Below are 11,565 nucleotides of genomic sequence, written 5' to 3' on the forward strand. Positions count from 1 at the left end.
TGAATGTTTGGCTCGTAGGGAGCAGCATTATTAGGAAGAGGTGTGGCCTTGTTGGAGGAAGTATGTCACTCTGGGGGTGGGCTTTGAGGTCTCTAAAAGTCTTTGAGCTCAAGCCAGGCCTTGTGTAGCAGTCACCTTCTGCTACCTGTGGATCTAGATGTAGAACTCTCAACTCCGTGTCCAGCACCATGTCTGCCTGCATGCTCACACGCTGATTAATGGACTGAACTCCTAAAACTGTAGGGTAAGCCAGTCCCAATTAATAGTTTTCCTTTATAAGAGTTGCTGTGGCCACAGTGTCTCTTCACAGCAACAGAAGCCCTGAAACAATATGTATATGCAGTGCCTGCGTAGGTTAGAAGTAGGCACTAAGCTCCCTGGAACTGGAGTCGCAGACTGTTGTGGGTCCTGAGAGCTGACCTCTAGTCCTCTTAAGAACAGGGCGTGCTCCTAACCACTGACCTATCTCCCAAGCTTCTGTCTCCATGCTACTAGATCACTGAACTATGAGCCTTAAGCTAGCCTGCCTTCATTGGCAAATATTCCTGTAGACAGCTCTGGGTAGGGAACGAGGCAAGGGACAGGGTCGGGGGGCAGGGGACAGCATTCTCTTTTCCTGACTAATTGGGCCAAATGTCTATATTTGAAATCAGAGGTAGCTTCCAATTTCAAGCATGGAGACTAAACATACCACATTTGCCAATTTTCCCTTCCATTATCTGTCCTTCTGAAGACCTCCAAGCACTCCAGGTGAAGACGGGTTCACTTAACAACCTGATATAAAATTTTACTTTGTCTCAGTGGGTCTAGCCATTTCTTTTCCCATAGCATCCATCACCCACGGTTCCCAAGAAACAGTGAGCCATGAGACAAGGAGACTGAGAAGAGGAATCAGGAACTTTCTGTTAGCTTGAGATTTGGACTAAATGGTTCAATTCCTGGCCTTCGCTTCTACATAAATTCTCTCGGTATCTTTCAGATACAAGCCTGGTTTGAGCTGTAGCTCCAAAAAGACTCTCTGTGTAAAAGGCTTTGTGGAGGGGGGCACTCATAAAAGGTGACTACTACTTTACAAAATTCGGAAAACATTCATTGAACTCTTAGGATTTTCTAGACCTTGTGACTGGAACAGAAAGAAAAAAAGGCATGAGACCTAGTCTCCGCCCTCAGCGGTGTTCACGGACTCTTAGAGGAGCTCAGATACATAAACAAGTGAGCTGTAATACCATACAAAAAAAGACAGAGCAAGGGGAGGTTCAAAGTCCCATAGAAATGTGAATGAGAAGGCAATTAGTTCTCAGCAACAATAGTTGTATGGGCTGCCAATGGGAGGAGACACTGCAAGGTAGGAAGGGATAGGACAGCCTAGAGTCTGAGGTCACACACAGGTCTTGTTAAAGAGAGGAGAGGAGGCAGGTTTGGACTGCTCAATGGTAAATAGTGAGTTAGGGAAGGCTAGCCCAGGGTGGATTTGCATAGTCTTGTTGTGTGGATTTAAGTCTCAGCAAAATCCGATAAATTGAAAGGCATAAATACCAAAGAGAGAATTGATAACCGTGCTTGTGTTTCAAAGGTAGAACGATTTATACAAACATCACTACTTGTCTGCCATGAGGCCTGTGGTCAAGAAGTTTGCCTGTTCAAGCTGACAGACATTTTCCCCCGCAGTCATGCTGAGCCAGGCCTGCTAACAAAAGCAAGTAATTTGAGTTGGGTAGTGCTGGTGCGCAGCTTTGATCCCAGCACTCAGGAGGAGGCAGAGGTAGTGAGTTCAAGGCCAGCCTGCTCTACACAGTGAGTTCCAGGACAGGACAGCCAAGGCTGTTACACAGAGAAACCCTTGAGACCTGAGGATTAAAACCTAGGGTCAGGGACACAAAGCAACAGTGTCACTAACAAAAATGAAAAAACTCTGGAACTGAAAACGGAAAAAATTCTGGTCATCAACACGGCACAAAGATACAGTTTTCTTACAGGAGTGGCTCTCAGGGGAGATTTTTAGCTCCCAGAGACTATTTGGTGAGGTCTAAAGACTTTATACTGTTGTCAAAACAACAATAAAAGGGGGAAGGTAGTCTGAGGACAAACAGTCCAAGTTGTTGACCTTTATACGTGAGATGTGCATGCATGTACCTATAAACACACACACATTCATACATACGCACATACACATTCATACACCCACATGAATATGCACACGAACACACATATTCATATACATATATACACACATGAATATAGACTCACATTCACCATTCACATACACACATAAATACACACACATGAATATGTATGTACCCACATGCACACACACATTGTATACATGTGTTACTGTGCACCCATACATACACACAAGGACAGAGTGGAGAAACGAGATGTCAGGCCATTAGCAAATGTATTACTTTCCAATATACACCACAGTTCTGGTGGCTTTAAAATAGTCCTTAGGGAAAGGCTGTTAGAGTTTTGTTAGAATATTACAGCGCACCTACCTACCAGCCCTGCATTCTAGGCTCCCGAAGTATTAATCCACTTTTCCTGGATTATTTCTCTCTCCTATCAACATATGGTGCAGAGAATTGCTACCTTCCACCTCCCACCTCCCACCATGCTTTGCTCCGTGTATCTACAGAGAAGAAAAGGCTCATAGACCGTTGCTTATCAGAGTCCAGTGTTGTGCGTTGCCCTGTTGTTGTCTGTATTCTGATGTTAATTCTGCTACCTCAGGACCTTCTCCCCATTCTAAATGGTCAGATAAAGGCGAGAGCCAGGGACTGGGCCAGTGGAAGGGAAAGGTGGAGCTGGAGGCTTAGAGAGTGGAGGAAGGGAAGGGGAAAGGCAGAGGAAGAAGAGGTGGAAGGAGGATGGAGCAGAACTACTTGGCCAGAGAAGCCCAAAGTAGCAAGGCTCTCATAGCTGGGGAATAGATTAGTGTAGTGGTAGATCTGCCCAATCTAGGCATACAGCTTGTCAGTATAATAATTGGAGTGTGTGTGTGTGTGTGTGTGTGTGTGTTTAACCCGGGCTTATTGGGGCTGGAGATTTGCTGCAACAATCATGTGTTATCTTATGAGCAGGATTGTCATATCCCATGATAGGAGCAATGTTCTCAGCTTTCAGGAGGGGCTGATTCAAAGCCCCCTGAGAAGTTCCAACCTTGTAGATTTTTGTTTTTCTTTTTGGTTTTTCGAGACAGGGTTTTTCTGTTATAGCCCTGGCTGTCCTGGAACTCACTTTGTAGACCAGGCTGGCCTCGAACTCGGAAATCTGCCTGCCTCTGCCTCCCAAGTGCTAAGATTAAAGGCGTGCGCCACCACCACCCGGCTTAGATTTTTTTTTTTAATGACCCCATTCATTGCTATATTTGGTTAATCCCATGAGGACGTCTGATAAGGGGGAGCACATTAAAAGACTTTCTCCAGCTATGCACTCGGATGGAAGGAGAGAATCGGTATCACAGAAGCATGTCTCATTGGCCAGGGAGAAGAAGGCAAGCAGGGCTTGAAGCGGAAAGGATTCCAGGAGAGATGGGTTGTGGTGGGCAGGGAATGTACATGGGAATGAGAAAGGTCACAAGAGCCAAAGGGGGACGTGATACAGAGCAATGGGCAGGTGCCAAGCGCCAGCCGTTTCCAGCTGTTTTACCTCCAGAGTCCTTGTTTTAGAGGATTCTAGGCATCAGTCCCAATCTGTAATTGGGGAAACTGAGGGGTGTTCTTAATCAGTGGGGATGGGAGGATTGTTTTGCACTCTCCCATTTCCTAATACTTCTTTGAGTCAAATTCTGCCAGTTTCTTGCACAGTTAATCTAGGCTAAAGTGTGAGGGCGGGAGGGGGAGATCACACCCATCGGTCAGTTTATGTCAATTTTGATACTGATTCATTTATCTGAAGTATATTTTAGTAGCTACCGGTGGGTTATAGATTGTTCTAGGATGTGAGTAGTATGTTGAGGTCATCAATCTACTGTCCCCCTGTCTCTGTTTCATCTGTCCATTCCCTTTCCAGGAACCCAGTTCTCAGAAATGAGGGAGGGCTCCTCAGCCCATCCTGCTGTGTAATGGGGCTGATCGGTATGGTGAGGTGGTAGCCGTATAATGTATCTGAGATCCTTAAGATAGCATCCCCAAGGAAGGGAACTCTACTAAGGGAGGCCTGCAGTCAGGAAGAATTCCTCCGAGGGGTGGGGGAGTGGAATACCAAGACCTCCTAGGGGATAATGGCAGACTGTACAACCCAGGATAGGTTGCACATGCAACCTGCCTTGCTCCCTTCCTAGCTCCATCCTCCTCTATGTTCACCTCTCAAAATATCTTCAGACTTCGGTGTTAAGAACCCGGAAGGCTAGTGTGCGTCAACCATAAAATAAAAAAATAAAAAATAAAAAAATAAAAAAAAATCTCTGACAATAAAAAAATTACTATTCAAAGAAAAGTATTATTTTAGGGTGACATTATTTTTCAGAGCCGCAGTTTTCATTTGTTATTACATGTAGGAGTTCTGCGAACACACAGATAAGAGGGCACAATAGATATTTGACAGTGTGGTTCTCAGAACATTTGCATATCCAAGAGATTATTTCAACAAGTATACTTAGACTGACCCTATTAACCATTCACAATATTTTGTCTTGAATCCAATTCACACTCTATAGACATGTCCAATTCGTATTTCATCTCTTACGCTATTTTCCCCTTTCAGACTTTGTATGAGGAAATAAATCCATAACATCAAATTTCGTGACAACATCTGCTCCGGCTGACATGATTTGAAAGGGAATTTCACTCATCCCAGGTTATGCTGTCTCTTAATTGGCTCTTTGGCTCTACCTGAGAAACAGCCAGTTTGATCAAGCCTTGTGTTGAAAGAGCAAGTTACTGATGCAGAATTCACAGCCAGCACTGGTCTTAGCAATGCACAGGGGTGGCTGGAAGAGCCCCCTGAAGCCATGAGACAACAGTAAGGCTGGAGAGGAATTCCCAGGCAAACATGGCTTGCAACTCTAGTCCAGACCAGACCTGGTAAGCAAGCCAAAAGAACATCCAAGAGCAAGGTAGCTCAGAGTGTGTAATGTACTATGAGTGACCTTTTAAAGGAAAAAACAAGCAAGGGTCAAAATGTAGTAAGAGAGTGACTAGGTGTTACAGTGAAGGCCTTCAATCTTAGTACTCAGGAGGCAGAGGCTGGAGGATCTCTGTGAGTTTGAGGCCAGCCTGATTTACATAGAGGGCTCCAGGACAACCAGGACTACATAATGAGGTCATGTTTTTTATCTGTCTGTCTGCCTGCCTGTCTGCCTGTCTGCCTGTCTATCTACCTACCTACTTATTCACTTACCTCTCTATCTCCATCTCCATCTCCATTTCTATGGCTCAGTAGGACTGGAGTTCCGATATCTAGAACCCAAGTAAAAGCCAGGAGGGCATGGCAGCCTGACTCATTATGGAGGAGCTAGAGACAGGGCATCCTCAGGGCTCCAGGCTCAGCAGGAGACCCTGCCTCAGTATATAAGGTGAAGAGCCATCAAGGAAGACACCCAACAGCAGATGCAGGCTCTATACACATGTATATGTGTACACACTCATTCTCCATTCATGCACCCACACTTGTGAACACATAAACACATGCATACCACAGACACATATGTGTGTGTGTATATATACACATATATGTAAATATATGTATATATGTAAATATATGTATACGTGTGTGTATATATATATATGGATTGAGATACTTGTACATTTATAGCCATAGCAGCAATATTACAATAGCTAAATTGTAGAAACAGCCCAAGTGACCACAGTTAATGAATGGATAAGCAAAATGTATATATACACTGGGACATTAATTAGCATAAAAAGAATTAGTTCACTTACATGCTCTAACAAGGATAAACCCTTGTAAACATTACCCTCAGCGAAATATGCCAGGCACAATAGGAAAAATATTGTACAGTATCGTTTATATGAGCTGTCAAGAAGAACAAATCTGCAGAGAGAAAGTGGATTAGAGGTTTCCAGGGACAGGGGCTGAGGTAGAGGAGGAGGCGGGAGGGATGGATTGCTTAATGAAGACAGAGTTTCTGTTTACGGTAATGAAAAAACTTTAGAAACAGAATATAGTAATAGTTGCCTAACATCGTGGATGTGATTAATGAGCTGGAAGTCCACGCTTAAAAGTCACTAATATGAGAGGCCAAGGAGATGGCTTAGCAAGTAAAAGTGTTAGGACCAAGTTTGATCCCTGGAGCCCAGGTAGAACCCCAGCTGCAGAGGTGCACATCTGTAATCCCAGCATTCCTCTGACATGGTGGGATTCGACTCGGCAGAGACAGGAGAACCAGCCACAAGCTTGCAGGTCAGCTAGTCTGTGGTATGTGTCCTAGAAGCAGAACCAAGAGAGCCCCTGCCTCAAACAAAGGAGAAGGAGAGAGCCGGTCCCTGAACGTTGGCCAGGCAAAGCCATTGAAAAAGATTGTGAAAGCTGGAAGTGGGGAAAGAAACAGAAAGTAGGAAAAAACAAAAACAAAAGCAAAAACACACAAACAAAAAACCCCACCAGTCCCTGGGGCTTTTAGGTCCCAAGCACTCCAGAGAGCATATAACCTGTTCCTCTCTTCCTGCGTGGGCTCCTCTATGGATGTGGGAGTCTGTTGATAATGCATACCCATGGCTATGTTTTGAGATCTTATCATCAATGTTTGGGCCAAAGGTGCCAGCTTTGTTTGGCTGATGCCCTTCTGGGCCAACACAGCTGATGGGGGATGAGATCTAGAGGCAAGTTCAATTGCAGACAGACCTTGCTCCTGCCTTTAGGAAGCAAGTTAAGGCGATGTCACCTGTTCTGCCATTTCCCCGCTTGACTCCTCCCACCATCCTGTCTCCTCTGCCTTCTGCTACTTACTGATGGCTTAGCAGGTAAAAGGGTTACTAGGAGTTCTGTGTCCATTGTTTTAGGAAAGTAAAGGGATGGATGGTAGAGAGTGTGAGAGGATGAGAGTCTTCGAAACCCAACCAATCCTCAACTCTCAGCTCCTGCTTGCTGTTGTGGGGGTCGTGGGGGGAAGGGGGGCGGTGAAGTCTACTTTTCTGGAACCATTTTAGGGAACCCAAAGCTGACACAGGCAGCAGAAGCAGGCAGCCAGGAGGGCAATAAAGAAGTTTCCAGATCCGCAGGGGACTGTAAGCACATTCCCCAACCAGGTGGTAGGAGTAGGGCTAGAGTCAAATCCAACCTTCTTGGCTAAGGGCCAACATCTCCAGGCCTCCTCCTGCTCTACGGCCCCCTTCCCGTCATCTTCCCAACCAGAAGCTTGTTAACTGTTTTTCCTGGGCTCTTATTCCAATTTCGAGGCCCCCTCTGTGTGTTAAACTTCAAAGAAACTTTGTCGCCCCGAGTGCGGTGTTATATAACACGTTGGACACTCCAAATGGTTCTGTTGAAAGGGGTTTGTTCAAATGAAGGGGCCTGGACACACTGTTATTTCCCACCCCCTTTGGTCCAATAAAATTGCCTTGGTGTCTGGATTAAGTTGCTGAGTATCAATCCTGAAAATTTTAAAGATGAAAAACAGAACCGCCTTCACCAATCGTTAAAAATGTAGAATGATTACAAAATGGCACCTGGCCAATATTTATGAATCATTGAATATGATCATAAAATCATAAAAAATAATCGCCAAAAGGTAAATAAATTACCCGGCTTACTGCTTATTTTCACGTAGGGCCTAACACAAAAGCTGCAGCCATGAATGATTTATGCCTGTTTTAACAATAATACTCATTTTACTGAAAGATGGTCAGCACTTGGGCTGCTGTGGGCAACCTGCCAGTTGTCGAAAGGTTGATGTTTCAGCAACAATACATTAAATTATGAATAATACTGGTCCCAAAATGGAAGGTTATTAGCTCAGTATGCTTAATTAGCCCAGCTAGAACTTGGCTATCAAGTAGCACTGCCCATTTCCAGAGCTGGAGCTATGATGGGGGGTTGGGGGGGGAATGCTAATGGTTCAGAGGGAGGGAGGTGGCGTGTGGGCGTGTCTTTGACTTTCTTCTCATCCGTGAACATTAGCAGAGGAGTCATCGGAAGCTGGGTTTGGGGATTTTGAACCTTCCTGTGGTGTAGCTTGCAAATACTTCTTAGAGGGAATGAGAAAAGATTGTCAGGGAGGAGCTTGTCAGTCTTGTGGCCCCCCAGCTATGATCTCACAGCTCAGTTCTTGGTTGCTGCTAAGCCTGGGTTCTGCCAACAATCACATCACTTACCACGTGCTGGTGGGCAGACCGTCAACCTCCTTCCCAGCAGGGATTTTATTGAAGAGTTAGGAGGATACAAATGAGGTGACAGAATGAGCAGCCACCAAGTTAACCAACAGTGCCATTTTGCATCAATTACAGTTCGGTGAAGGACCAGTTTAAAATGTCCACCCTTGGCCTGGACTTGGGCTATGAATTCTTAAATCAAGCTTCTGTTTGTTCTGTCTTTCTTTTCGGAGATGGAACCTTATGTATCCCAAGCTAGCACCAAACTTGCTGTTGCTATGTCACCAAAGGTGACCTGGAACTTCTGCTCCTCCTTTCTCTGCCCCGCTGCGCACCCCGCCCCCCCATGCTGGGGTTACAGGCACATGCCATTACGCCTGTTTGGGATTGAACCTGGGGCTGCGTGTATACTAGTCAAGGACTCTACCAACTGAGATACCCCTTGCTTGATCTCCTAAGGGGTCTCCTAAGAAGCTGACATAGAAATCATCCCATGCATCCAGAAAGAATAGTCCAAGGGGAAGGTCAAAGGTCACTAGGAGGATTGGACAGGCACTTACCCACTAGTGCAATAAGAAAGCTACTGGGTAACTAGCATGAGCGGTGTATACCTGTGTTTGTGTGTCCTCGGGTGCACATGTGTGTCTGCATTCAGCTCCACACCTCTGTCCATCTTCTACCCTGCTGTGACAACACACTGCCAGGTGCTCCAGAATTATACTCCAAGTTTGCAGCCAGGATGCACCCATGCTATGCCCACTCCGTCCGCCAGCCCAGAGCTGTCTGCACCACTGCTCAGCTATACTTAGTACTGTTAGTAGCTTGTTTTTCTAAGCCCCAAAATTCATTTTCTTTTCCCGCCTCGCTTCCAGAAAAATAAATAAAAGCGAACACATCACTCATTTAAGACGAGGAATGGAATTTAGGTTGCGTTTTTCTTTCTATTTTTATGATTAGTTAGAATTTTCCTGGGAACCCCGCCAGGAGGGCATTACAGTGAGATAATGTCCTGTATTTAATCGGAACTGCAATGGCGAACTGCGTTAGGTGGGCAGAGGCTAGGTTAACACACCCTTTTCTGTCTTGTCTGTTTTCAAGAGACAGCCAACCACTTGGCCCAAGATGAAGGTGAGGCTGAGAGATGACCGGGCTCCAGTCTGGCGTGATGGCCTGCAGGGTGTCAGCGTACAACTGTGACTCCATCTCCTCAGGGGACCTGTCAACCCCAAGAGTCCTGACAATCCCCACAGGAAGCAAAGTCCCCCATCTCCCCAAACTGACCAAGGTGATCGATCAGCTGTGGTTCCGCATCCACTGGGCTCTTCCAGCATCTTCTTTTGCAACTGTCTGACATCTGCTGTCTGGGAGACACGTCTGGCTTCCAGATGAACATCTATCCCTCCTGGTAACCCAGCCACTCTGGACAAGGCCTTTAAGTGAACTTGGAAGTGAGTGCCAGGTAGGCTGGATCATCTCTTTGATTTTGTGTGTGCATGCATGCCATTTCCCAAGAGCTTTTGGGGCGAGAGCAGCCGGCTGGGAGCTTTCTGAGTTGGTCTTGTTGCTGGCAGAGTTGTTTGTTCCACCGCTGCCTACAGAAAAGAGATGCCTGGGAGAGCCAAACTAGAAAGGGATAGCTTAGAGAGATGTCCTAGAGAGATGTCTGAAAGGAAGGAAGAAGACAAGGGCCCAGGGACAAAGGGAAAGGGCTTTAACCCGCAGGAAGGGAGCCCGAGACTAAGTGGATGGTTGTGGATCAGCCTTTCTCTGCAAAGAGCGGGGTGGTCGGGGAAGCAGGAACGGGAGGGTACACAAAGCCTCACAGATTTACTGTTGTCCCCATTAAACTCCCAGTCTGCGGGAGCCGTCTGTTCAGGTAAAGGCAGTGGAGAGAACAGGATGCCCCAAGCAACCCATAAATAGCAGGGTGAAGACAAAGTGTTTATTACTTAGTCTTATGGAGGCCGTATAAGTGCTCTCCCAGGGCGTGCGAGTGCAGAAGCGTGTGCGTGCCATTGGCCTACGTGTGTGTCCCTGGAGTGGGAGTCCCAGACACAGAGTTCGCGCTTGGCTTGACGCTATGAAGGCATCCATTTGATGGAATGTACCGGAACAGTTCACGGTCAGTCCAGCAAAACCTTGTGGGGAGACAGCGTGTTTTTTGTTTTGTTTTTTTTTTTCCTCTTTACTTTTCCTGTTTGCAGTGAGAACAGGATCTTTCTCTTCTCCACTCTTTGCTCTCCCCAAAGTTGTCTCACGAGGTCAATGCCAAATGAGAGGCTTCCTTTCAACACAAGGCTGGATGAAACAATACTCGATTTTCTGGAGGGGGAGGGATCATGGGAGGTGGAGCGGGTGTGGACTGGGATGAGCCTGGCTCAGATTCTCCTGCTCTAAATTTAAATGGGCTATTGTTTAAGTAGGACTGATGGTTTCTTCAGACAGTTGGGGGCTATGTGGTACAAAACTTCATCATGGGTGTGTGTGTCTGTGTGTGTCTGTGTCTGTGTGTGATGCTTCTTCAGTGAATACACAATATCAGGAAGATGGATCTAAACATTGTTTGGGTTATAGCGAGGTTGTATCATTCACCTCGTCTCGGTCCTCTGACACACTGCTAGGTGACTTACCCCGTCTCATTTGGACACTAGTGTCCTTTATTTGGATTTACCTATCTATATGATACTTTCTGGGGTTGACAATAGATATAGCTCAGGAGATACAGTACCTACCTACCATGTGAGAAAGTATTGGTTCAATCCCCACCAGCAACCTACACCTGAAAGATCCTGGCCAGCCCTCCTGGAGAACCCACCTTATGGAGATGTACAAAGGAACTGGCAAAGGTCTCCAGTAGCACAGGACTGGCTCCTGATGCTCTTGTTGGCAGAACCCCAGGGAATCCCTCTTTCTTGGACCAGTTAGTAATGTGTCTTCCTGGAAGGCCAATACTTGGTCCCGTGCCTGTGATCCTTGTACCCAGGAAGTGGAAGCAGGAATGGAACGATCAAAATCATGCTTAGCTTCATAGAGAGTTTAAGACAAGTCTGGATGACATGAAAACCCTGTCTTATAAAAGACACCTTCTTCATCAAGTATTTCTGGACTCTGATCTCAATCTACGGCACACTCAGGTTCACCAATACACTTCAATGTACTTTATCTGAATAGCTTTCATAGGGACAGAATCATTCCCGTGAGTGGCTAAGGGTGAAGGACACGTGCTGAAGCTCTTAAAAGACTGGGCGGATTGGTTTGCTAGGATGAGAGGGAAGTAGACGAGAGCTGCACCATCCAT

At 46.1% G+C, this 11,565-nt stretch overlaps 1 protein-coding gene across 1 annotated transcript in view; it reads left to right on the forward strand.

Moving 5' to 3' along the window:
• Window positions 1–11,565, forward strand: part of Zfhx3 (zinc finger homeobox 3) — a 682,326-nt gene that overhangs the window by 385,566 nt on the left and 285,195 nt on the right. Inside the window, exon 4 of the mRNA XM_030243257.1 lies at window positions 9,366–9,726. The gene's annotated coding sequence lies outside the window, so the exon portion shown is untranslated. The remainder of the gene's footprint in view (window positions 1–9,365; window positions 9,727–11,565) is intronic.

The sequence above is a fragment of the Mus musculus genome, chromosome 8 (assembly GCF_000001635.26).
Source record: "Mus musculus strain C57BL/6J chromosome 8, GRCm38.p6 C57BL/6J".
Classification (NCBI taxonomy): domain Eukaryota; kingdom Metazoa; phylum Chordata; class Mammalia; order Rodentia; family Muridae; genus Mus; species Mus musculus.